This window comes from Salarias fasciatus, chromosome 9 (genome assembly GCF_902148845.1).
Source record: "Salarias fasciatus chromosome 9, fSalaFa1.1, whole genome shotgun sequence".
In the NCBI taxonomy this organism is placed as follows: Eukaryota; Metazoa; Chordata; class Actinopteri; order Blenniiformes; family Blenniidae; genus Salarias; species Salarias fasciatus.
The window spans coordinates 10,396,468-10,423,637 of NC_043753.1; the positions used below are offsets into that span (position 1 = coordinate 10,396,468).

The 27,170-nt window shown below is 40.7% G+C and overlaps 1 long non-coding RNA gene across 1 annotated transcript; it reads right to left on the bottom strand.

Moving 5' to 3' along the window:
* Positions 1-2,338: 2,338 nt before the first annotated feature.
* On the bottom strand, positions 2,339-16,454 carry LOC115394807 (uncharacterized). The gene is made up of 3 exons (XR_003932164.1): positions 16,440-16,454; positions 14,782-14,792; positions 2,339-2,479 (listed from the first exon to the last, which is right to left on the bottom strand). It is a non-coding gene; the product is annotated as an uncharacterized LOC115394807 (long non-coding RNA).
* Between the last annotated feature and the right edge of the window lie 10,716 nt (positions 16,455-27,170).

Below are 27,170 nucleotides of genomic sequence, written 5' to 3' on the forward strand. Positions count from 1 at the left end.
ATGCACACTCATTATAAACTTAGAAATCTGCTCTAAATGGATCACACAGTTGAGGCTAAGCTGGAATTAAAAAAAAGTCTGTGGCGTTTGGCCAAGCTGTAGGGCTCCAAGCAGGGCTGGGCATTTCAAAGCAGTCGGCATTGGTGGATGTTAAAGACCCAACAGAACCCAGTTTGGAGGGACAGAGGTGGATAAAATTACAATTCACATCACTGATGTGCTGTCACGAATGAGCACTGATGAGAGTTCACATTTCGGATGAGGAGAACCCGAGCATTCACGGCTCACTTTGAGATATTTACATAAACCTGCCAGTTTACATCATGGCAAAAAAAACCTAGTATTGAGCAGTGTTTAACAGGACTCAGTAAAGGCCGCAAGGCATGACGCCTTCCTGAGTCACTCAGTGATGGACACACGACCATTATCTTGAGTTTCAGTGTGATTGGGTCATGGCCCATCCCAACAGGGTTAGACAGTGTGTCACACTTTCTATTGGGGATTTTTTTTTTCCAAGTCCAGCTGATTACCTACAGTGCCAAAGTTTCAGTTTTATATGCTTGATCAGCTCAGTTTGTGGCAATAAAAGTGGACATATACTAAACCAGAGTATGAAGCGATCTTTTCAGCAGAGCTTCGAGTTATTTGTTGGGAACAAAATATATACATTTCAGGTTTCAGTTGAAATGTTATGAGAACAATTTACTTCAAGTACCAAGTTACCTTTTCGAAGAAACTCCAGAAACTTCACTGCATTTTGAAATAATAATAGCTGTAACTAATAATTTTACATAACATTCACAGACCTGTGAGTGAGGCTGTTCCGAATAACTAAAGATTTAGGTGCTTAATCTGGAGTGCTGTAGCTCAGCCAGGTCATTAGAAAAACAAAGTGTTATAATGAACACATTTTTAGAAGTGCTGAGGAGGATTTTGCTACCTTTTGGACATGCTGTACTAGTGAAACTTTTTTTAATTTATACAGATAAGTGTTTGTAGGCATACATAGGTACCTGCATGAAACTGGCCTTCACATTTCTCACAGTCTGTTTTACAGTGCTGAAGAGGCCAGGGTAGATCTTTACAAGAGGGTGAAAAAGGGCTGGGCGATATAGCCAAAAAAAATAGATCTCGATTTTTTTCTTGAAATCCGATTAACAATTTTAATTGATTTTTTTCTGTGTAAAGAAACACAATTACATTTATAAAAAAAAAAAAAAAAAGGATCTCAGATCGAATGCCAAAACGTCAGCATTTAACTGTGTAGGCAATATAGTTATTACTGAGGTAATTTCGACAAGAACACTTGCATGAGCACTGAATTGAAATAAATAAAAGGAAAACTGGAGAAAAAAACAATTAAAAAAATCCCACATAGATCAAATTTAAATGGGCTCAAATCATACACGTTAAAGGGACTTAAAGGGGCTGTATCATGCATAATTCACTTTTTGTATGTTTTAGCCTTGTTATATAGCTATGTACTCACCAAAAACACCCCCAAAGCATTTTTTTCCTCCGTGCCTGCGTGTTTGAGCTTTCCTCATGTTTGTGCTGCTCAGAGAGGCAGCCCCTCCCGCACCCGTGAAAACGCTCTGTTTCCCAGGTTCACGTCACACTGTGAAGATGGCTCCCCTGAGCCCCCCTCCCGCAGGCCCTCGGCAATCAGCGTTGGCGCTTTTTTCTAACTCTGATTACGGAGATAAACTTTGACCATCGTCTGAAAGCAACAGTCAAGCAAGAGCAAGAGTCTGAAGGGTCTGAAGGCTCTGCGCTTGGTGAATTTTGTTGAGACTTGAGCAGAAAACTGAAGAACAAAGTAATTAAAAACGCTCGAAACGTTGAAGTCTCTTGCACAGGATCTTTAATTCGGTAGAGAGTTGATCAGACAGGGAGATAACCTAAATGCTAGCAATTAAAGAAAAACAGGAGTCCTGGACCATGTCCGTGAGATCTGACAGCATCAGAGTCTCCAGCAGAAAATGGCATCGAGCTCTCCTTTGCTTGGGAAGTTATACTGTTAGGTTTGCATGATTAATAGTTATGTAACCCTAACCGCGGGTCGCTTCTGGCTCCCGTTGCATCCGACTCTGCGTTGTGTTTTGGGAGTGTGATCGTGCGGATGTAGTGCTGAAGGAGCCGGACACACGGTGGCGTTGAATCGTGGCTCTGACCGTTTATTTCCACGTTTGATTCCTTACAGCAACAGAACAGAGACTCCGGCTTAGCAACAGACATGGATTGCATAGCAATGGGCAAGATAACTATCAGAAATTACAGAGACCAACTCGCAACATCCTTACCTTACAGCAACAGAACAGAGACTGAAGAAAAATAACGTTTTTGCGCGTTCTAGCTGCTGCGCTACTACGGTGGCCTCTAAGGACCAACAGTCCTAATTACTGAACTCCAAAACAATACAAACCAAAAGAAAAAATGAGGTTGCAGCACCATCTAGCGACCATAATGGGCAACTGTCCTACAGTTACATTTGGATAACAGTCTGATTGTCACAGGGTTGTTTTTCTCGTAAACCAACAGACAGCCATTGTTTCATGAAGGTCAGCTAAAGGAGAGTCGAGACTATGTACTACTCCTTGCTTTGACCCTGACCGGCCTCGAGCAGCTTCAGGATGCACAGTGAGCTTTCAGTTACAATTTGCTGTACGAGAGGCCTTAGAATCATGAGACAATTTTAGGATGCATACAAGAAGAAGAATAATATAGGCAACAGTTGAATTAGTACATGTTCATTAAATGTGAATGTAATTGTATATAAGTTGTAGAGCCCTTTCCCTATAGGGCTGCTACACTTTGAGTCCTTTGAGGGTGTAGAGGGAGAATCTCGGACGCGTGCCCGTACGGCGCATCAATCAATCCAGTTTAGCTCTTTTTGCGTTTGGGTGCTGCGACCCATTTATTTCCATGTGTTGTTAAATCCACAGGTTACAGGGGTAAAGATTTGGTCGGGTGAGCTTACACAAGTGCCACTTCCATAAGCCACAAAACCCACCATCCACACGCTGCCTGGACACGGTGAAAGACTGTTACCTGTCCCTCCATCCACACCTGCCCCTGATCACCTGTGTGCTCCCTTTGTACTTCCCCTTACTGCTCCCCCTGGTGGTTAACTAACGAAATGATAAATGGCTCCTACATAAGTGAATCATAGCATAATGAGTTAGAATGTGATTAATACAATGGTTACATGAGTGATCACAACATTGTGGTTAGAATGTAAATGCATTATACGACAGTTTCTCACAGGAAAAGATGTTTTCACACCGCACCGACCTGAGGAGAGCAGCTTCACAGCAGCGGGAAGTACAGACACACACACAACTAGAGGGACTCAGATTGACTCAGATTTAGGGAAAATTGTTTCTTTCTGAGCCTGTGAGGACATGTGCAGTGATTCTGTTCATCTCTTTCTGCTTAGGCTTTTTTTTTAATGCAGGGGAGAAGGAGAAACTGTTGTGGCTGTGGAAGCAGTGGACACAGTAATGGAGGGAGCTGCTCCGGAGGCTGGAGGCGTGGTGGTTGAGGAGGTTGTGGAGGCGATGGGGTTTGATTACAAACATGGAAACCTTCCGACGTAATGACGACATGTCAACTGCTGGCTGATCGCCGAGGTCAGAGCATGAAAACACACACACACACACACACACACACACACACACACACACACACACACACCACACACACACACACACACACACACACACACACACACACACACACACACACACACACACACACACACACACACACACACACACACACAAAAAAAAGAGGTAATTGGATTTCCTAAAGTTATTTTATCAACTTTCAAATGATGATGTGTTTATTGTATCTTGTCAATCTCAAGGGAGAAATATTAATGGGTCATCAGGACTGATCAATCCTGATAAAATGAAGAAGAGGCAGCAGGCTGCCTCCATTATGGGTCACTGCTCCCCCCACATCGCTGTGGCTCTGACCACAGGCTGTGGGGCTCATCGTCTTAATGAAATGATTCAAAACATCAGGCTTTAATATTGTGAACTTTATGTTTATCTGTACGTATTATGGAGAAAATATACCAATGCTAAATACACAAGAGAACTTATTTAAGTGAAGGTTTGTTTATGATTGGCTACAAGAACCCTCAATCAAATGTCAATTTCAAAATCCACTGACACAGATGGAACTTCCACCTCCATCTGATTTAGCTGAAATATTTGTGGGCTCAACATAAAGATTATGTAGGTTAATAACCTCAGCTAAACCTTCCAGAGTAACACTGAGGTCAAGTGTCACATTAACACATCCTGAACGATGACAGCGGTTACAGGTGTTGGATGTGCTATGGAGTGAATAACTGATCAAGGTGTTTGGTTGAGACAAGGAGTCCATACGATTCACCAGATTTCACACCAAAACCACTCATCGGGACACAGGTTGCGTCTTTCCTGGGAATGTATTCCTGCTGTCGACAGTTTATTCCAAATGATTGTGATTTTATTGCTCCCATTAGGTCTCTGACTGCATGTTTACAGGTTTCCTGGACTCCAGATGCACTGGAAGCATCCCGGGCCCTGCAGTCTCTCTTCACTTTTCTGTCTCAACCTGTCATGTCGTTGTTTCTGATATTGAACAAACTGTGATGTTATGGTTCTGCTTGTTCTAGTAAAATGGTAATGTTCTTTCTATGTTATAGCAGCTTGCTTCATGATGCGCTGTTTTGACCACCAGGCTCAGGTTGTTTGAGATTCACGCTGGGGAAATGGACGGCGTTGAGGGACATGCTGATAACATGCAGCTTGTGTTTGAGGTTGTTTTCATTGAGCTGTCTCTTCAGACTGCTCAGCCCCTCCTTTACACTCTCAGCAACTTTCTGGGGAATGGGGACAGTTTTTTTCCTGCTCGAAGCTTCGATTAACAGACTAACCCACTCTGATGTGATGATCTATGTGTATGGCGTTTTTGAGGGGGGGTGGTACATCAGGCCTCATCATTCCCAACAGGTCACATCATTGTGTTCTCAGTGGTGGCAGAACAGCACTATAGAGTGTTTGCTGTGTGCAGCTCACAAGGCAAGGCGAGGAGAACGCTGTGGGGAGTGCTGCTCACCGCCACCTGAGTACCCCTGTGACCACCTGATGGAGGACTTTGTGGAGCCGACTCTGTTTCAGATCAGACAGACCATCACAGGGCCCTTCCCCTCCTGGCTGAAGGGCCTCTCCACTCTTCGCTGGCTGAACCCAGGTGACAGGATCTGGGTGAAGGACTTCTGCAGAAAACACTGGAAGGCCAGGCGGTGGTCAGGTCCAGGTCCTGCTGGACTCACACTGTCTTTGAGGTAGCAGAGCGAGCTACCTGGAGCCAGGCGAGTCACTGTAAGCCTTTCCCAGCACCACCCTGACTCCAACAGCTGATCTCCCAGCCGCGGGGCAGAATAATCCCTGAGGTCAGCTCCTGTGTGAGGTAGTCCATCCTCCACCAGGCAACGGTGAAGATGTTCCTGCTCCTGGAGATGCTGCTGCCCCAAACCTCTGTGGCCCCCTGCTTCGTCACAGACACATCGTGGACCTGGCAGGACTCCAGGACAGCCTGTGGTGGAGAGCTGCCCCTGCGGCAGCTCCAGAGTCACATGATGCCAACTGTATTGTTTGTGCTTTTACGCCTTATGCTGCCTCTGCTAACACTTTACTATTCCTCGTTTCTGTTTATCTCCAGGATTCTCTCTACACATTTCTGCATGCAGGCAGGAATAGCACTGGCACGGAGCTGCGACATCGTTGCTTCTCACTCTAACCCTTACCCTTAGTCTTTCCCTTACCCTTTCCCTCTGCTTTTCAGCAGCATCCTAAGGAAGTGTCTTCCCTTGGCATGGCACCTTTCATAACCAGCATGAGAGCCTCACTAGTCTTGTTACTGATGGATTTGACCTTCTCATGGAGGAGCAGAAGGCCATGTGTGTCCTGGGCCTGCTGAACAGAGTGGCCCTGGACCTCCTTCTTGAAAAGAAAGTGGGGTTTGACCTCTCATAGGTGATCAGCACTGCTCCTGGGTTCCTGACATCGCAGAGAACATGACTAACGTAGACGCTCAGCTGTCTTCCCTGCTTGCTGAATTGCGCTCTCAGGAAACGGGTGTCCCTCGTCCGGATGGGACTTCTGGGATGGCTGACCGAGGGCAGCTGGCGAGCTTGGCTTACTAAGGTTGCTGGCATGCTTGCTATTTTCCTGTCGTTTCTGGGGGTTTTCTCCTGCTGCATTATTCCCCTGGTCCGTTGTCTGGTTGTTCGCATGTTCACAGCTACTTTGGCTCATTATACTTTGCTTCATTCCACTGAACTGTCTGCATCCTCTTTCGCTCACCTTTCTGATGATTCTGATGATGATGCTGATGATTTGGGGTTGATTGACTGATGTGGGGTGTCTGTTGGCATCTCCCATGTGTTGAAGTTGATTAAACTGTGGTTGATTTAATCAAAAGGGGGGGATGTAATGGAAATTTCTCATGTATGCATGCTTTTCCTCACTTGTAGTGCTCACAGAGGTATTTTTGTAAACAACCGTAGCTCACACACTCCGATGTGTGGGGAACCGCGACTGCTTTGTCTAGGTTTTACTTTTCCTGATAATCTTAGCGTAGCAGCGGCAGGCACTCGTGGGAGTCTTCCTGTGTCCAGCCTATGGCTGGGTGCAGTCAAGGCCCCTGGGAGTGAACGTAGCAGATAGTGATTAGAGGCTTGCACGCCCCTGCAAGGGCAGAACTCACTCTGTTACTCTGTTGACTGCGTGACTTCTCCTGCTGTACAGCACAATAAAAGACACCAAAACGAACTCACCGGCTGATGCCCTTTATTAAATAAAATTGCCATAACAACACCGACAAAACACGCGATTTAAGTTTCATTTTCACTTTTATCATATTTGTGCTCTTCATTTCTTTTTGTACCTTATATCAGCATTTTCCTTTTTCTGATAATTCGGCCGAGTGCATTATGGCAGAAGATGAGGAACGGACCGTGTTTCAACGTTAAAAGCGCCGCGGTGTGGGATTCTCGTGGTGCCGGGAGAGATCCGATTGGTGGGGGAGAGCGTGCATTCCAATGATGTATAGAATTACTAGACCGCTCACTGCCCACTGAGAGACGGCAAATCGCAGCTGACTTCCCGTAGTGGCAAAAAGGGGATTCAGAGTGGGACGCCAGCACGGTATGTGACTTTGTGTTTCGTGATTTACCAAGGTGCAGTAAACTTCCGTGTTGGAATCAAGTCACAATGCTTGAGATACATTGAGAACAGCAGGCCAGCAGAGCCCAGACCAGCACTGGCTGGGGTTTTCTGCAGCTGAGCAGATTCTCCTCAGGAGGGCACCTGACCTGGTGACGGGTGACAAGGCTATTTTTGTCATCAGAAAGTATGTGTAAATGAACTATCTGTTTGAGAAGGTGAACAGCACGGCACGATCATATCTGACACTGAAAAGTACCTACGTTACTGCGTAGCACTAACCATGTCTGTTATCTTATATCTGTTATTTATTTCATTATATCTGTCTTAGATCTTTATGTAAATTATATTTAATTTATATCTGTCAGTTTATATCTATTACTTAATTATATATGTCTTAATTTGTATTTAAATTATATTTAATTCATATTTAATACGTAGTTGTGTCGGTCAGTATATTCCTGTTACTTATTTAATTATATCTATCCTAATTTTACATACAAATTGCATTTAACTATTTCTTGTATAGTTGGCTTTGTATTTTTCTATTTTTCTTTCCGCGTTGTTTTTGCTGCTGCAACCCTGCAATTTCTCCATGCGGGACAAATAAAGGACTTTCAATTCAATTCAATATGTCAGTGTGCACTTCTGTCATGTCCTGTAAATAAACTTTTCTATTTTTTGTTGTAATTACTGTGTTTCATGCTTTCATTTTTTCCATTTCTTGTCTTCCTTTGGCTGTTCCCACTCAGTTTTAATTATTCTAGAAATGAGTGTCCACTGTATTCGATGAACCTCTTCTGATTAAATTGACTTCATTTTTTTATTACACCTCTTTCTTTATTTTTTACATTTTACCCTGGAAAACCTCTGTGTATGTTAATGTATTACATAAATAATGTGTGTGTCCTGACTGCAAGAATTGCTCCTCCAGAAACTTTTTATGGCGATTTTTGTGGGAGGAAAAAAGCAACCACTCCAAGGTATGTGGGTCTGAGCAGCTGTGAAAGTCCAGCTGAAAAATTTGAATTGGAGAGCAATTGTTTAACACACTAACTTTGTTATTTGGCATTGGTTCAAATATTTTTTTTAGAGCCCATGTAGTGAAACACTAATGCTACAGAAAGAATGAAACATTTGTTATTGGCACAGTCACTGCATCAGCATTCAGCAATCATTGTGTGGTGGTCTCTGTTTGTTGTAGCCTCATGTAGGCAGAACGTGTGAAGAGGCTCTGTGTTTATCATGTCAAGATATTTTGGATTCATTATTCGGTAAATAGTCTAAACATGTAATCTGATTCAATGTGTAACTTAAACTGAGATGCACAGCTTGTTACTTTATTTTAAATATTTACAAAATTGTTTCAATATTTTATATATTATGCAGGTTATTAACAGAGCGAAAATGATAATTGCAAAATGGGTTAAAAAAATCAACGAAGCTTTAATTTAATCCTTACATTTGTTCCTTGAATGTTTTTTTTTTAATTTACTGACTGTGGAAACTCGGTGGCTGCTTTACGCTTGGATTCAATGTCGTATTTAAATGAAATACTAAATACGAAATACAGCTGTATTTCTAAATAGAGGCTCTGTGTTTGTTATATGAGTGTGATTGGGTTAGGAAACAGGCTTTGTTTTTTCTTGTCTGTGACGGCTAAACAACGCTGTGATTGCCATGACAGCATGCCGAGGACAGAGATTTTACTATCTGCTAACAATAAAAGCCACAATATAACACATATTGTCCAATCAGTGATGATAAGCAAGCCTTGAAGTCAGTGTATTTACACTGGATTACATAGCGCCCCACAGCTTCTTGCCACTACCGGAAGTCAGCGCCGATTTGCCATGGCTCCACTGCTGTCCACCGAGCAGTGAGCGGTCTAGTAATTCTTGACGTCATTGGTGCATTCTCTGTCCCTGGCTGGGGACTCGTCCCTAACTCTTCTCATTTGTAAGAGAATGTTGACTGGGGGGGAGACCAAGATGGCGGAGTGAGGAGACGAACTTTTGCAGGCGCTGGTAAATTAAGACTTTTTCTTCGTCCTTAATGTGTAAACATTTGAAAAAAGCAAGCCAACAGCTAACTAATCCTTCACAGAACAGAGAACTTGGACTAAAGGCTGATTTTCATTCGTTTTTTGGCAACATTGAAGCTTTTTGTTGAGCTGACATGCTGAGTGAACACGACTACAGTAATATGGCAGCCGCGGGTGAGTCGGACGTGTCGGAGGACCAGGAAAACATGGAAGAGGGACCAGGGAGAAACGCCGATGAAAAAACACCAGTGCCAAGTCCTAACCCCAAAAAGCTCAAAAGAAAATATCAAAAAGAGAACAAAAACCAAAGTGGAGCATCAAATGAAGATATCCTCGAGGCTGTTCAAGCCTTAATTAAGAGATTTGATGACCAAGATGTACGCCTGACCAGGTTCGAGCGCAAAATGGAGGAAACTATGCAAAATGTGAAGGAAAATAAAGAAGAAATTAGCAAAGTGAAGGATCAAATGGCTCAACTTCAGAAAGAAAACGACAACCTCAAACAAATGTGTTTGGATCACGCTCGTTATAAGAGGAAGTGGAACCTTCGTCTCATCGGTCTCCCTGAGAAAGAAAGAGAGGAAACCAAGGAGGTAATCATCGGCATCCTCACCCGTATTCTGCCGGTGTCAGTCGACAAGCTGCGTGAAACGGTGGATACAGTACATCGTTTGGGGAGAAGAAACGATGCTGCCACTAATATGTTACCCAGACCAGTGATCATCCAGTTTGCGCTGCGCACCACCCGTGACGAAGTGTGGAGGAGATCAAGAGAAGCCAAAGTCTGCAAAGAGATGGGCATACGCTTCAAGGAGGACTTCTCCAGGGAGGACAGAGAGGCGCGGGCCAAACTCTGGCCAGAAGTTGATAAAGCTCGCAGGAACGGGAAAAAAGCTTCCCTCAGAGAAGGCTACGCTCTAATTGAAGGCAAAAGAGTTGATCCGTGATTGTTCAACCTAAGGAAAATGGCTTTACCCCAGGTGAGCTGAGAGACAAAAAAAAAAAAAAAAAAAAAAAAAAGTTGTTGGTTGCTGAATTAATCTAGCTTTGAAGGACAACATATTCACTCCTGCAGGATATTCTCTGTTCTGTGCATAGTAGGAATCTAATTTCCTAAAGAAAATGTCTGTTCTTTTTATTTCAATTAATGTTCGGGGGATCAAAAACAGTGTGAAGCGTAAGGCTATTTTTCTTTTTTGTAAAGAGCAGAAAGCAGAAATAATTTTTTTACAAGAGACTCATTCTCAGAAGGATGATGAAAATTTTTGGAAAACTCAATGGGGAGATCAGATATTTTTTGCACATGGCACATCACACTCAGCAGGTGTTCTTGTTTTATTTAATCGGTTTAAAGGAAATGTCATTGATCATATTTGTGATCCAGAAGGGCATTGGTTACTGCTGATAGTAGAAATAAATGGAATACGTTATATTTTAGTATGTGTTTACGGATATAACAACAAGGTTTTGAATAAGAACTTTGTGGATAATTTAAGTTCATTGATAAGCATTTGGAAATTAAGATACCATATAGACAATATAGTAATAGGTGGAGATTATAATGTAGCTCCTCACACATGGATGGACAGAAAGCCCCAAAGAGGTTTGCAGCCGCGTTTTAATGATACATTTCTGAAATTGTGTGCAGATTTAAATGTGACTGATGTATGGAGGATGGCAAACCCTGATACTTTCCAATATACATGGTTTAAGGCTGGAAATAACGATATATGTTCTAGACTGGATTACTGGCTTGTTTCTGTTGAAATTTGTAAAAATGTCATAGATTGTAAAATTTCAGCTGCTCCATTAACTGACCACAGCGAAATAAGTTTGTCATTGTTAGTTCATAGTAACCCTCAAACTGGTACAAAAGTATGGAAATTTAATAATAATCTACTGCAAGTCCCAGAATTTCAAAAAGAGGTTAAAAATGTGATTAAAGAAATAAAAAAATCAGATATGTCTGACTTAAATAGATGGGAATGGTTAAAGTTTCAGATCAAACAGTTAGCAATTGTCACAGGTAAAAAACTTTCAGCTGCCAAACGGAAAAAACAAACTGACCTGATTAAAAAAATAAACTCATTATTGGAAAAAGGAAGTGATTTGGATAACGATGAACTCCAAGTTCTACAGAGTCAGTTAGACGAAATGTACACAGCCAAAGCCAATGGAGCCTACATTCGATCCCGGGCAAACTGGATCGAACAGGGTGAGAAGAGAAATTCTTATTTTTTCAATCTTGAAAAAAGCAGACAGTCAAAGAAAGTAATAAATAAACTTAATGTAAATGATGTTTTGGTGGCGAATGCTGAAATTATTGGGAGAAGCATCTGGTCATTTTATTCAGAATTATATAAATCGAATTTTCAAACAGATAATGTGAGTCTTTGTTTAAAAGTCTAAAGAGTAAAATGCAAATTTTAGAGAAAGATGATCAGTCTGTACTGGAAGAAGAGTTAAAGATGACAGAATTAGACAGGGCACTTCATGAGATGAAGAATGGGAAGAGTCCTGGAATTGATGGATTAACCACAGAATTGTTGAAATTCTTTTGGGATGATATCAAGACAATTATTTTCAAAGCATTTCAGGAATGTATAATACAAGGTAGCTTATCCCCAACAATGAAAACTGGGTTAATAACCCTATTACCCAAACCCAGCAAAGATCTGTTATCTATAAACAATTGGAGGCCAATAACCTTATTATGTACTGATTATAAGCTGTTGGCCTCGTGTTATGCTAACCGTCTGAAATCAATCCTTACAAAAATAATAGCTGAATATCAATCTGCTTTTATTAAAGGGAGATACATCTCTAACCATGTTCGGCTCATTCTGGACATGGTAGACTATAAGAACTTAATTGATTCTCAGAGCTTTGTCTTATTTCTTGACTTTTTTAAAGCATTTGATACTCTAGAGCACAACTTCTTATTTAGAACCCTCATAGAACTAGGATTTGGAGAAAAATGCTGTAAGACAATTAAAATGTTCTATAACAATATTTATAGTTATGTTATACTTTCCACAGGGATTTCAGAAAGGATTGAAATTGGCCGAGGTATTAGACAAGGCTGTCCAATATCTCCAAAACTGTTTATTCTGTGTACTCAAATTTTAGCTTATTCAGTCATTAATCATTCAGAACTCAAAGGTATTAACATATTTAATTATGAATATAAAATTACCCAATTTGCTGATGACACAGTTATCTTCATAAAAAATAAGGACATTATCAGAAAAGCCCTTCAGGTAATTTCTTCATTCTCACTAGCCTCTGGACTGTCATTAAATTTGAAAAAATGCGAACTCCTGCCACTTTATTCCTGTCCAGATCTCATTATTGAAAATATTCCTGTTAAATCTCAAGTCACTTATCTGGGTATCACAATACATGCTGATGGAACCACATCAAACCAGTGTAATATTGAAGCTAAAATTATTCACATGGCAAAATCGCTTAATCACTGGTTAACTAGAGACCTTTCTATATTTGGTCGAAATCTGCTAGTTAAAGCTGAAGGCTTATCCAAATTAATTTACCCTTGTCAATCACTTTATGTCAATCAGGCTCTTATAAAAAAGGTTAATTCTATCATTTTTAAATTTATCTGGAAAAATAGAACACATTATATTAGTAAAGCACAGATTATCAAAGATTACCAAATTGGAGGTTTAAGAGCACCAGAATTTGAGTCTATAGTTGGCATGTTGAGAATAAATTGGATAAAGCAGTTTATATCTCAGCCGGAATCAATGTGGTTCCACATACCAAAATGTCTGTTTGAGAAGGTTGGTGGCCTCAACTTTTTGCTCAAATGTGATTTCTTGGTTCCAAAACTCCCCTTAACATTATCAGACTTCCATAAGCAGATGCTGCTCTTTTGGAAAATGGCATTTTCTCATAATTTTACACCACACAGCTCCACCTTGTGGAACAACAGAGTTATTACTATAAAAAATAAATCTATTTTTAAATTAGAATGGGCAAACAACGGTATTTTTTTCATTTCAGATTTGTTGGATAAGAATGGGGAATTACTAGAGTTTAATCATTTTGTTGGCAAGTTTCACCTGAAGTGCTCATATAGAGAATTTAAAACTGTTTGTAAAGCAATTCCACCCCCCCTAATGCAGCTCGTCAAAAACACTTTGGTCTATTCCAAAGTCACTATTAAACTACCTGAATTAAGAATTGAAGAAATAGAATTAAAGAAAAAACAGTGTAATAATAAAGTTATCAGGAATGCCTTCAAACGGAAACTATTTACAAACTATCACAATCCAAGAAGGGTGGGGTTGCTAAACTTTACTATCCCAAAAAACTCTCTCTACAAATACTTGAAGTGGCCAGTCTCACCCAAAGTTAAAGAGACTCAATTCAAAATAATTAATAATTATTACCCTGTTGCTGAAATTTTGAAGAAGCGGTTTAAGTTTGAAGTGGAATTGTGTGTCTTTTGTGGAAAAGGAAGCGAAACAGTAGAACACCTCTTTTTTTCTTGTCCTTTTTCTTTGAAGTTTTGGGAGGAAGTTATCACCTGGTTTAATTTTGGTCATAACTTTGTTTTGGATCTCCAGGAAACACTGCTGTATGTCGAAGCTATCCCTCAAAAATGCCATACTTTAGTGAATATTGTTTTCATTTTAGGTAAATATCATATTCATTGTAAAAAATGGAAGAACTGCTTGCCCTCTGCAGCTGGGTTCAAAAACAAACTGATGAAGTATTTCCAGTGTCTGGAATTACTGTCAGAGAGAAACTCCAAAATATCCAACCTGCTTATACTTGCTAAAGACTTTCTTATGCTCTAAATTGTTATTGTCACATCTGCCTTACAATATGGTGCTGTTGCAGTCCCCCTTTTTTTTTTTTTTTTTTTTTTTCTCTCTGTTGTTTCTCTTGTCATTGTTGCCTCGACTCTGTTGTAGTTCTATTTTGTCATTGTAAGAAAATTAATCCCCGATTGGATGTTGTATCATTGTTGTTACCAATAAAGTATTAAAAAAAAAAAAAAAAAAAAAAAAGAGAATGTTGACTGTAGTCTGTGCTACAGCGCCAGTCCTCCTGGTGGCGACTGTGTGTATTACACGCGTCCAGTAAAAATGGCGGAGGGACAGAAAAAATGAAACTGGATGTTGCGATTCAGTACTTTTCCACATCGATTGAAAATATAAAATCGAATTAATTCGATATATCGCCCAGCCCTAGGGTGAAATCAACAATAGACTTCCTTCAAGCAGCAGAAATATCTCAGTCTCTGGAATCTGCTCCTCTCCCCTTCGCCCTGAGAACATACAGGATATTAAAGAGTAAGCTGGGGGTTTAAAGTTGATTTTGGCCTTTAAAGTACTGTGAGGTTAGTTTTTTTCAGTAACGGTTATAGTTGTGGGAACAGTAACAGCAAACACAGCAGTGGCAGTAGTGTTACTCAGGCCCGCCGACAGCAGGGCACAAACGGGCCTGTTGTTGCACAGCGCTAGTAGAAGATTAACCATTGGACACCTTCACACACACTGACTCCAGCATTCCGGAGCAGAAGGGCACGCACACTCGACAGACTATAAATAACTAGCCAGACCTGACGGACAAGGCTCCGTCGCTCTACGTCTGTCAGTCTGTGTAACTATTAAACAGTGATACAAGGGAACATTACCGAGAGGATGTTTTGGGGCATCTCTCCACTGGTTTTCTTGTTGGTGAGTTTTGCAGGTGCCCCAACAAGAGGAGGTGAGTGAAGATTTTTAAACTTTGTACTTAACACTGATTACACTTCTCATTCCACCAGAGAGCTTTAAGATGGAGTGTTTGAATGTTTAGAGACACACTGTAGCCGTCATCTAAAAACAAATACACTTTTAACACACTACAGGATTTGCGATCGGAAATATTAAACGGGTTCATTATCTACGATCTCCCCTTCCGACGCCTCCCAAGAGGCTCCGACCAGAAAAAATCTCTCGGAACACACCGCACACTACACGAAAATCGGACCCGAACTCATTTGCATACTCCCGACAATCGGACCCTGTCGGCTTCGATCGGGAGGAGAAGATCGGGGCAAAATTCGGCCCGATTATCCTGTAGTGTGTGGAGGCCTTAAACAGATGACACACAGCATTTTAGCACTGCTCATGCTGCAGCTGTCAACAGTGTGTTTAAAGCGGACCTAATATGCTATTTTTAGTCACGTCATAAAGGTCACAGAAGCCCAAAAACATAGTACGAGGGGGTACCCAAAAGAAACCGGAATTTTGTCTCTTTGCTCTCTCCACAGATACTGATTGTGATTTAAGGGAGGATTGCACTCTACCGTGCAGTTTCCAGGCTGGTGACGAAGTGGTCATCCACTGGATCCAGGAGGAGCCGACAAAGGCCCCGGCTCACTCCTACTATTACAAAAAGGACCAGCTGGAGCTGCAGCACCAGCGCTTTCGGGGTCGGACTGCGCTGTTCCTGGACCAGCTCTCCAGAGGGAGCGCCTCACTCAAGCTGACCAAGGTGGTGTTTGAGGATGCGGGCAGATACAAGTGCTACACCAGCACCACGAATGGACATAACCAGCAGTTCATCCAGCTGCATGTGAACGGTATGAGAATCTCTGCTCTGCTGTGAAGTCATGTGGTTCACAACATGCACACTGTGGTCAAAAAACCCTTTTCACTACACTCAGGGGGAAAAAGGAGGGATGGCCTCTCATCATAGGATGACCAATGGAGACTCTAAACATTCTTTAAAATCTGCTCTAAAGCTGAGAACTCCAGTGTGAACAAGAGGAATGAAGGAATGAAGCTTTTCCCGTTCCAAGTTTCACACACAGAGGTGCGGCTGAACAGCTGAAAGATCGTTGTCTGTTCTAAATGTAGCGATGTATTCAACTATTAACTGCTGCAGTTCTTGTATTCACTACATTCTATAGAACTAAATCACACTTTCTTTAATCAATTTATTCTCCAGACAGATCTCTACTATCTTAACTTAAAGGGTATGTACGCTAACGGTTCATTGGTTTGTGAATTACCGTACACAATGCTTTCCTTTGCTTCCTTAGTTCACAATGTTTTACCAAAAACAAGCATTACGTGCCAAAAAGCTAAAACTGAAAGAGATCCTGGATGTGACAAAGAAGATTGTGTCCTTTATTCAAACTGGAGCTCTTGAACAACAGTTGTTTAAATGACGATCAGATGACTCATTTTGACCTGGTCATTTCTCAGAAACCACAAGGAACGGGAACCCTTGGTTGTAATAAAAACTAATCTCTGGTATCGCTGACATCGATACTTTAGTCAGACGGTGAATCATTCACTTAAGCAGCATGCACACATTCACATTTCAAAAAAGTAGATATAAATGTTTTAGAGGGTAAATTAACAATCTCCCAAATTCCATTGTGTGTTTTGCTCATTGATAAGATTTCATTCTCAGGAAGAAGTGAGTGTTTGAGCTCTCAGGCCTGATACGGAGTTATGGGAACAAGGTCACCAAACACCTGCGCAGACAAACTAATCTCAAATCCTGTGAAAAACCTGCAGCGAGGACTAAAGACACGCTGTCGGCCTTGAAGCACACAGACTGGACGCTTTGTTTCTTTAAATCACAGAAAGGCACCTTCATATAGTTTTATAAATAAAATTTTCATCAAGTCAAAGGCTGAAGTCCAAGCGTTACCACACACCTTTAGTTATACATTTTCAACTGTAATCTCTTTCATCCAACCTTTGATCAATCATACTGGCTTCCAGGAAGACAATCCTCTTCAGGTAAAGACGGCTCGATTGCACCGTATGATTCAATATGTGTAGCTGTACAGTGATAATAAAAAAGTGTGGATCAAACAAAGCGGAAGATGAGAGGTGGCTCACCGACTTGGTCCACTTTTTTTTTTTTTTTTTTGCAGCTCCTATTCTTACAGTCAGTGTTGACAGGACGGAAAACAGGTTCACCTGCAGCTCGGAGGGGATCTACCCCGAACCTCAGCTCACCTGGTCCACCGAGCCGCCGTCCGCCGTCCCCCTCCAGCCGAACACCACAGTCTGGCAGAGTCCACAGAAGCTCTATACCATCAGCAGCTCTCTAACGCTTTCCGGCGAAGACCTGAACGTCAGCTGCACCGTGCAGACGAGAAGAAACAAGAAGAAAACCACTCTGATGAAATGTGAGTGTTCTAAGAAGCTCTGGAGTCGTAATGAGGGTTCAACAAAATGTCAGAGCAACACTGAAGTCCACGTATTTCTATATTGTCAGTAGAAACAGCATCAATAATAGCCGTTCTGGACGAATCTGAGACACCAGAACTAAACTGAACTCCATTTTTATAAAATAAATGAGCAAAAGTTCCTTTGTGGTCATATTTAGAATTCTTAACATCAATTAAAGTATCTAAAAAAAAAAAAATGTCCTGTGATAGGGATCAGTTGTTTTCCTACAGTCATTTCAAGGTGTTTCAATAGAATAAATACATTTTTTTGCTGACAAAACATTGAAATTTAATTCAAGGATAATGTATTCAGACGTATTCAACCATAAATCTTTATTGAATAGACGTTCATAATTTAGCGAGTTAAATTTAGCATCAGAACAATTGCTGATGTTTTTTCTCTCTGTCCTCTGATTTCAGACTCTAATCAGGATACAGACAATGAAACAAAGCTGTCCTGCGCACTGCCAGCGACACCCCGAACAAATCTCATCTGGAGGTTCAACCAAAGTGAGATCATACTGAGCCAGGATTCAGATGGGGATCCGGTCGTCTCAGACAAGTGGAAACAGCATGTTGAGCTATCAGAGTCGGGAAGCCTCATCCTAAAGAAGTTAACAAAAGCGGAGGAAGGAATCTACACCTGTGAAGCAAGCAACTCTGAGGAGACCCTGAGATCTGACACACTTCTGAGTATAAAGCACAAATCCGCTAAGACAAATGAGGACACTTTGTGTGTGTCACAGAAAATAAAACGAGCAAAACTTTAAGATGAAGTGTGAAATGAATCAATGTTGGAGAATAATCTGTCTGATTTTGTTTCAGAAACGCCGCCACCTGGCAATCCAGGAGCAATAATTGGTGCAGTGTTTGGAGTTTTAGCAGTACTTCTGGTTGGTTCATTTGTGGGCTTTCGTGTGTGGCAAAGGTAAATGATTTCCTGAAATAATTCCTTTTCATTCACAAGACGACTGAAATAAAATTAACTCGCTTAAATCAGACATCAGTGGCACTGCAAGGGATTTTACTTTTTAGTCAACCTTAAAGTATGAATTCTGTGCCTGTTAGTGATTTATGGTGATTTAAGTGGATCACATGGTGGAAATTGAGCTGAAATACAATTACAATGCAGGATTTTCTCTGTTAAAAGACTCAGATTAAGGAAGATGAGATAGTTTGTAGACGTTTTCAGTCATGACATAAGTTCTGATTAAGAATGAGTACATTACAATAAATTAAACTACTCAGGAATCAGGGTATTCCAAAATACTAATTAATAACAGTAATAGGACTACCTATGATTTACTTCATCTAAATAAATATGCACAATTCAAATGAAGAAAGAACATCGTTACCGTTACAATATTTACCAAATAACAAATCACAACACTGTAAAAATTCAACAGGTAAAATATTTTTTTGTATTAATAACTTTTTGAGGGTGTTTAATTACATTTCAAACCAACTTAATGGCTACAAAAGGTTTGAAAATTCATTCACAGTCTGGACATAGTCTGTAGTTACTCACAGTTGTAAAACTAGGCTTCATTAGTCTAAAGTACAAAAATACAACTGGAAAAATTTACAATTCACGAAAACAGCTGAGTAAATATCTGTAATTTCTTGCTTTTGTTAATGTTTGATGTCTTAAAAAAAAATAATTTTACATGTTTCATTCTTTTTTTCCCCTAGTCAGAAGAAAAACAAAGATGTCATGGAACCAGTTGCAACTGAGGAGGCGCATTCAACAACATCAAGAGGGGTCCCGCTGCAGACCTCGACCCTCTTGACAACATCTGCTGAACCAGACCCAGAAGAAAATGCAGTGTGACACTGCAGCTCGCATGATGAGCAGAAGGAGACAGAGGAGCTGAGTGTCGGTGCTCATGACACTGCAATCCAAGAACATTGAAGGATTTATGCATTGCACTTTTGAAGAAGTATGTAAATCTGAAGCACATAAAAACAGTTGAAAACTGAAGATGGCAGCTACAGAGACAGACTCACCTTTGGTAATAGAAGCCGTTAGCTACATCTTTGTCTTACTCACTGTTGGCATTAGCAGGGGAGGCTTCTCTCTGTGCATCTTATCATGAGAGACGAGGCTGAGACTCGTGGGAGTCCAGAGGAAACTGTGCAGCCTCGAGATCAAGAAGCTGATCAAACCTGCAAGACAATGAGAGGAGGACACGGTGGATGAACTACCAAAGAGTGGACAAACCGAAATAATGGTCTTTCAAAGTGGAGAGAGATCGAATTCTGCTTTTAAAAAGTATGATCCTCTCATGCCTATATTGAAATGATCTTAAAGTACTGAAAAAAAAACACACTGAACTCAGGACTTCTGCTTGGACTGTGTAAGCCTTTTTTTTTTAAGCATGACTGTAATTGATAAGCTTGTTTTTTTTATGTAAAATTTAGAGAAGGAGACAAATTGAGCAATACCTTGATGCATGTTTTCCTGCATAAAGGCCACTCCACATGCTGTCCTTACACGAGACGCGCCACTGCAAACTAGTGTTTGTGTGTGTAGTGACTGTGGGGGTGGGGGGGCAGTGTGACTGTTTACAAGACGGGGGCGAGTAGACACAGTGGAGTGCTGCAGCGAGTGCCGTACAGGGGGAATGCACTGAACACGGAAGCGCCGCGCACGGAGTTTCTCGCCTCCCATATTAACCCATCTGACTGCCCGCACACAACGCGCAGTGGGGCGCCGCATGCGACGCTAGCCGAACCTGTCCTGGGCCCCGAGTAGGGGAGCCTCACTGCGCTCCAGCTGAGCGTCAAAAAAAAAACCAAAAAACAAACACATATGTGCTTTTAGCGGTGAAACACGGTTCATTCCTCATTATTTGCCATATTTGTCTCGGCCGAATTATCAGAAAAATCACGAGGAAAAGGCTGGTATGAGCAGGGCCCGCTCTAGGCATAGGCGAACTAGGCGGCCGCCTCGGGCGCCACGTCCGGAGGGGGGCGCCGCGGTCGTGGGGCGCCACGACGCTCTGTGTTCCGTGTGCCCCGCTGTGCAGTGGTCCGACGCACCGCGCTCCTCGGCGCTGCTTGGCACTGATCGGTATCGTTCCGGATCACTCCTCAGCCCCCCCCCCCCCCCCCCCCCCCCCCCCCCCGTGACTGAATTTAGGCTGTCTAGATAGGATGGAGTTTGAGGAAGTGAGCGCTCTTTTTTCAAACCATTTTACATCTGCTCTGCTACTGGGGTGTGTGTGTTGGGGGGCAATCTTGGTAAAGACTTGGTATTTTAAGCCATTATAAATCATATTTGATCAATTGTAAAATTATATATGTAACACACACACACATTTTGAATGGAATCGGCAGACTTCAAATGAGCCATTTTAATCGCGATTAACTACAGGATTGGGGTGCAATTAATCGTTGCCCAGCTCTAATTAGAAATGAAAAAAGAAGAACATATTATGACTGAAATTCCTTATTTGGAGTTTTTGTACGACAGCGACAACAACCGACGCGGATGTGAAACCCCCCCCCCCCCCCCCCCCCCCCCCCCCCCCCGCCCGCCCGCAAGGGGCCAATCCTAGGGGAAACACTGGAATTCATAACACTAAGAATGAAGAAGAACGAAGAATGATTTTTTTACATTTAGATATTAAATTATATTATTTATTTAATCCAATCGGGGCTTTCTTTTCTGTTAAACTTTTCACACTGTTAATTAAAGCTGAAAAACAAAACATACATGTTGTGCATGTCTTTCAGTTTTCATACATTTTATGTCATAAACTTTGTTACACTGGATACTAAAGGTAAGGTCCATTCACTGCCTTTCTGTGAGGTTGTGAGGGACTCCCCTTTTTTATTTACATCAAGTCAATTTTTTTAAGTTAAACTACAATTTTTTAAAGCTTTTCTCAGAATTTGAGAAAAAACAGCTCTGTTGCTGACACTGACGCTGTTTGTGATTAAACACTATTGTCCCACCTGAGTGCTGGATTCGAACTCACAACTCGACCGTCGAAAGTCTTCTGCGGCTAAGGAGATGAAAGAGGATGTAAATCAGGTCCACCAGGTTTCTGCTTTATATAAATATAAGATTCAATTCCTTTGCTTTTGGGGTATAAAAGTGATATTTACCAGTAACGCGCCTCCTCCCACGGTGCACGCAGGCCACGCTCAGTGAGGATCACGTGTTTGCTTTCTGAGCGGAAATGCAGACCAATCAGAAACAGCTGCTGTCAAATCAGGTGAGTTTTTAATGACAGCTTTTTTCGCCTCAACTTTATTGGCAGCCTGGCAATATGGAAACATGCAGGAGCATGTATTTTATTCATCAGTGAAAACAGATTTAAATACAAAATATATTTTAAAAAAAAAGTTTGACACTAAACATCTGACCAATCAGCAATCAGAACTGATTCAGAATTAATTAACTCCATCAAGCCAAACGAATTTATTTTGTCGATTTCTTACTTATTTTGATTTCATTAACTGGAATTATTTGTAATATGTCCCTTTTTACCAGTAAATTAATCAAACTTCATTTTTTTTCTCCTTTTGGTCAACAAATCATCTGTGTATTTTTCTTATTATTCTATGTTTGTAATGGTTTTTTGTGGTAAATTGTGTTTTCAAAGTTTCATGCACTCAATATTTATTGTGTATTTTTAATATTTGAGCATTAGTGAGCAATGTATAGCTCTGAAGTAACAATAAAGTTAGTTTTGTTGCTTTTTCTTAATTTTGGTATTTTATTCATTCGTATTTATTTGACATTTCAGAGCAGGAACCCTGCAACAGAAGGGCAAACTGAATGAGCTGTTAGCTTTGGTTTTTTTTTGTTTTGTTTTGTTTTTTCACCAAAAGCCCTTTCATAGTGGAAGGCTGTGGACTCCTGCTCCAATGTCTCATTTACCAAATCATGACAGTGACGACTAACACTGAGGGCCACACTCTCCCCCAAGAGCACCCAGCTGCAGACAAGACGGTGGCCGCCAATGACGTAATTCTATACGTCATTGGTGGCCGCCATTTGCAATCCATACCGGAAGTCCATACCGGAACCGGAACTGCAACATAGCCATGTAGATTTTAACCCGAACAAAACAAAGGCCAACACCGTGACTTTTCTTCTACATTTAAAGCGGCAGTCAAGACGCACACCGTGCGTGTCTTCATCGTGTTTTGGGGAAAAAAATAGCGTGCGTTGTCTTAATGAAATAAATACCAAAATAATCAAAAACCAATTACTGGCAAAATTATAATTCAATATTGGTCTTGCTTGCATAGTTCACAGAACATTGGTTAGACAACAGTTTTAACGTGAAATAAATGGAAATTATACTTCAGAACCGCAATTAGGTGTCAATCAGAAACTAACTTCAGCCTGCAACGTGTCTCAATTAAATAACAAAGTAATCAAAACCCAATGGCTGTCGGAATTATAATTCAATACTGGTCTGGCTTGCATGGTTCACAGAACATTACCTAGAAAACAGTTTTCAAAGAGAAATAAATGGAAATTAAATACTTCCGAACCGCAAACAGGCATCAATGACAAACCAACTTCAGCTTGCAATAAGAATAAAGAAAATAGAACTCACCAGCCTCTAAAGATAAAGGGTAAAAAAATAATCCTTATTTTTATAATATCCTTATATCACAATCAGTTTAGTAATCCTGCTGACTTGTGCTGCATGTTTTCCTGGAGAAAGATGAGCGCATCCACATTTGCTGGATGGAGACTTGCGCGCTGTCTGGTGATCAGGTGAGAGAAAAAATAACCAACGACTTTTTCACTGCGGTAAAGACATCCCTCCGTGAAAAAAACGAAGTGCCGCGGTGCGCACTTACACTAGGCATTACGGTAAGAGCGCAGGCAGGCACATGTCACTGTATAACTGGATTTGTAAATATAAAAAATCCCTCTGATATCCACAAACCCTTTCACCTCAGGCTGGCAGTAGACCTTCCCACGATGTAACTCACCAAACTTCAGAGCAATCTGATGTGGCTTTTTAAAACTAAAAGCCCTCCAAAAACACCACTTCTAGGATAATACTTACCCTCATTTCAAAAAATCACATAAAAAAATCCCTCTGATATCCACAAACCATTTCACCTCAGGATCACAGTAGACCATCCCACGATGTCACTCCACAAATTTCAGAGCAATCTGATGTTGCATTTCAAAGTAAGAGTCCTCCAAAAACATCACTTCTGGGATTATACCTACCCTCATTTCAAAAAATCATATAAAAAAATCCCTCTGATATCCACGAACCATTTCACCTCAGGCTGACAGTAGACCATCCCACGATGTCACTCACCAAACTTCAGAGCAATCTCATGTTGCATTTCAAAGTAAGAGCCCTCCAAAAACATCACTTCTGCGATTTTTTCTCACTAACTTCAAAAAATCATATAAAAAAATCCCTATGATATCCACAAACCATTTCACCTCAGGATCACAGTAGACCATCCCACGATGTCACTCCACAAATTTCAGAGCAATCTGATGTTGCATTTCAAAGTAAGAGTCCTCCAAAAACATCACTTCTGGGATAATACCTACCCTCATTTCAAAAAATCATATAAAAAAATCCCTCTGATATCCACGAACCATTTCACCTCAGGCTGACAGTAGACCATCCCACAATGTCACTCACCAAACTTCAGAGCAATCTGATGTTGCATTTCAAAGTAAGAGCCCTCCAAAAACATCACTTCTGGGATAATACTTACCCTCATTTCAAAAAATCACATAAAAAAAATCCCTCTGATATCCACAAACCATTTCACCTCAGGATGACAGTAGAACATCCCATGATGTCACTCACCAAACTTCAGAGCAATCTGATGTTGCATTTCAAAGTAAGAGCCCTCCAAAAACATCACTTCTGGGATAATACTTACCCTCATTTCAAAAAATCACATAAAAAAAATCCCTCTGATATCCACAAACCATTTCACCTCAGGATGACAGTAGAACATCCCACGATGTCACTTACCAAACTTCAGAGCAATCTCATGTTGCATTTCAAAGTAAGAGCCCTCCAAAAACATCCATTCTGAGATTCTTTTCTGACTAACTTCAAAAAATCATATAAAAAAAATCCCTCTGATATCCACAAACCATTTCACCTCAGGCTGACAGCAGACCATCCCTGGAGGTCACTCACCTATTTTCAAAACAATCTGATGTGGCATTTCAAAATAAGAGCCCCCCAAAAATGTCATACCTGGGATGAAATTTACCCTAAGTTAAAAAAATCATATAAAAAAATCCTTCTGATATCCACAAACCATTTCACCTCAGGCTGACAGTAGACCATCCCAGGATGTCACTCAACAAATTTCAGAGCAATCTGATGTGGTATTTCAAAATAAGAGCCCTCCAAAAATGTCATACCTGGGATTAAATTTACCCTAAGTTAAAAAATTCATATAAAAAAATCCTTCTGCTATCCACAAACCATTTCACCTCAGGCTGACAGTAGGCCACCCCAGGATGTCACTCAGCTAATCTCAGAGCAATCCCATGTAATATTTCAAAATAAGAGCCCTCCGAAAGTGTCATATCTGGGATTAAATTTACCCTAAATTAAAAAATTCATATAAAAAAATCCTTTTGATATCCACAAACAATTTCACCTCAAGCTGACAGTAGACCATCCCAGGAGGTCACTCACCTATTTTCAAAACAATCTGATGTGGCATTTCAAAATAAGAGCCCCCCAAAAATGTCATACCTGGGATTAAATTTACCCTAAATTAAAAAAAATTATATAAAAAAATTCTTCTGATATCCACAAACCATTTCACCTCAGGATCACAGTAGACCATCCCACGATGTCACTCAGCTAATCTCAGAGCAAACCGATGTAGTATTACAAAATAAGGGCTCTCCAAAAATAAAATTCCTTGAATTATATTTACCCTAAATTAAAAAAAATACAAAAAAATTCCTCAGATATCCACAAACCATTTCACTTCAGGCTGAGAGTAGACCTTCCCAGCATGTCACCCACCTAATATCAGAGTAATCTGATGTGGCATTTCAAAATAAGAGGCCTTCTAAAATAGCTATTCCGGGATTATACTTACCCTCATTTGAAAAATTATGAAAAAAATCCCTGTGATATCCACAAACCATTTCACTTTCAGTTGATGGTAGGCCAGCCCAGGATGTCACTCACAAATTTTCAGAACAGTCTGATGTGGCACTTCAAAATAAGAGCCCCATAAATAACACAACTTTTCATGTGTTGTCAACACAACTTCAATTTTTCAACATGTGTCAAACACAAAACCGATTACAAAAGTAATCATAAAAATTGTAGCGGAACCATCTGTCACAGGTGTCCCATTAGATCTGTATGGCAAAAGAAAGAAAATACACTCAGCGTTAGCTGCAGTACAAAAGATTTTGTGGTGGTACTCCATCCATCCATTCTATCTCTCCAGTTTATGTGTAATTGCTGCTTGACGTGCCTGAAGGACCTCCAAAGGATGTGGTCCTGTACTGTAAAATCAGTTTTGTGTTTGACACATGTTAAAAATAAAAGCTGTGTTGACAACACATTTAATTTAAATGTCACATCAGACTGTTCTGAAAATTTGTGAGTGACATCCTGGGCTGGCCTACCATCAACTGAAAGTGAAATGGTTTGTGGATATCACAGGGATTTTTTTTCATAATTTTTCAAATGAGGGTAAGTATAATCCCGGAATAGCTATTTTAGAAGGCCTCTTATTTTGAAATGCCACATCAGATTACTCTGATATTAGGTGGGTGACATGCTGGGAAGGTCTACTGTCATCCTGAGGTGAAATGGTTTGTAGATATCAAAAGGATTTTTTTTATATGAATTTTTTAATTTAGGGTAAATTTAATCCAAGATGTTCTATTTTTGGAGGGCTCTTATTTTGAAATACCACATCAGATTGCTCTAAAGTGTAGGAACTGATATCATGGGATTGTCTACTGTCATCCTGAGGTGAAATGGTTTGTGGATATCAGAGGGATTTTTTTTATGTGATTTTTTGAAATGAGGGTAAGTATTATCCCAGAAGTGATGTTTTTGGAGGGCTCTTACTTTGAAATGCAACATCAGATTGCTCTGAAGTTTGGTGAGTGACATCGTGGGATGTTCTACTGTGATCCTGAGGTGAAATGGTTTGTGGATATCAGAGGGATTTTTTTATATGATTTTTTGAAGTTAGTGAGAAAAAATCGCAGAAGTGATGTTTTTGGAGGGCTCTTACTTTGAAATGCAACATGAGATTGCTCTGAAGTTTGGTGAGTGACATCGTGGGATGGTCTACTGTCAGCCTGAGGTGAAATGGTTCGTGGATATCAGAGGGATTTTTTTATATGATTTTTTGAAATGAGGGTAGGTATAATCCCAGAAGTGATGTTTTTGGAGGACTCTTACTTTGAAATGCAACATCAGATTGCTCTGAAATTTGTGGAGTGACATCGTGGGATGGTCTACTGTGATCCTGAGGTGAAATGGTTTGTGGATATCAGAGGGATTTTTTTATGTGATTTTTTGAAATGAGGGTAAGTATTATCCTAGAAGTGGTGTTTTTGGAGGGCTTTTAGTTTTAAAAAGCCACATCAGATTGCTCTGAAGTTTGGTGAGTTACATCGTGGGAAGGTCTACTGCCAGCCTGAGGTGAAAGGGTTTGTGGATATCAGAGGGATTTTTTATAT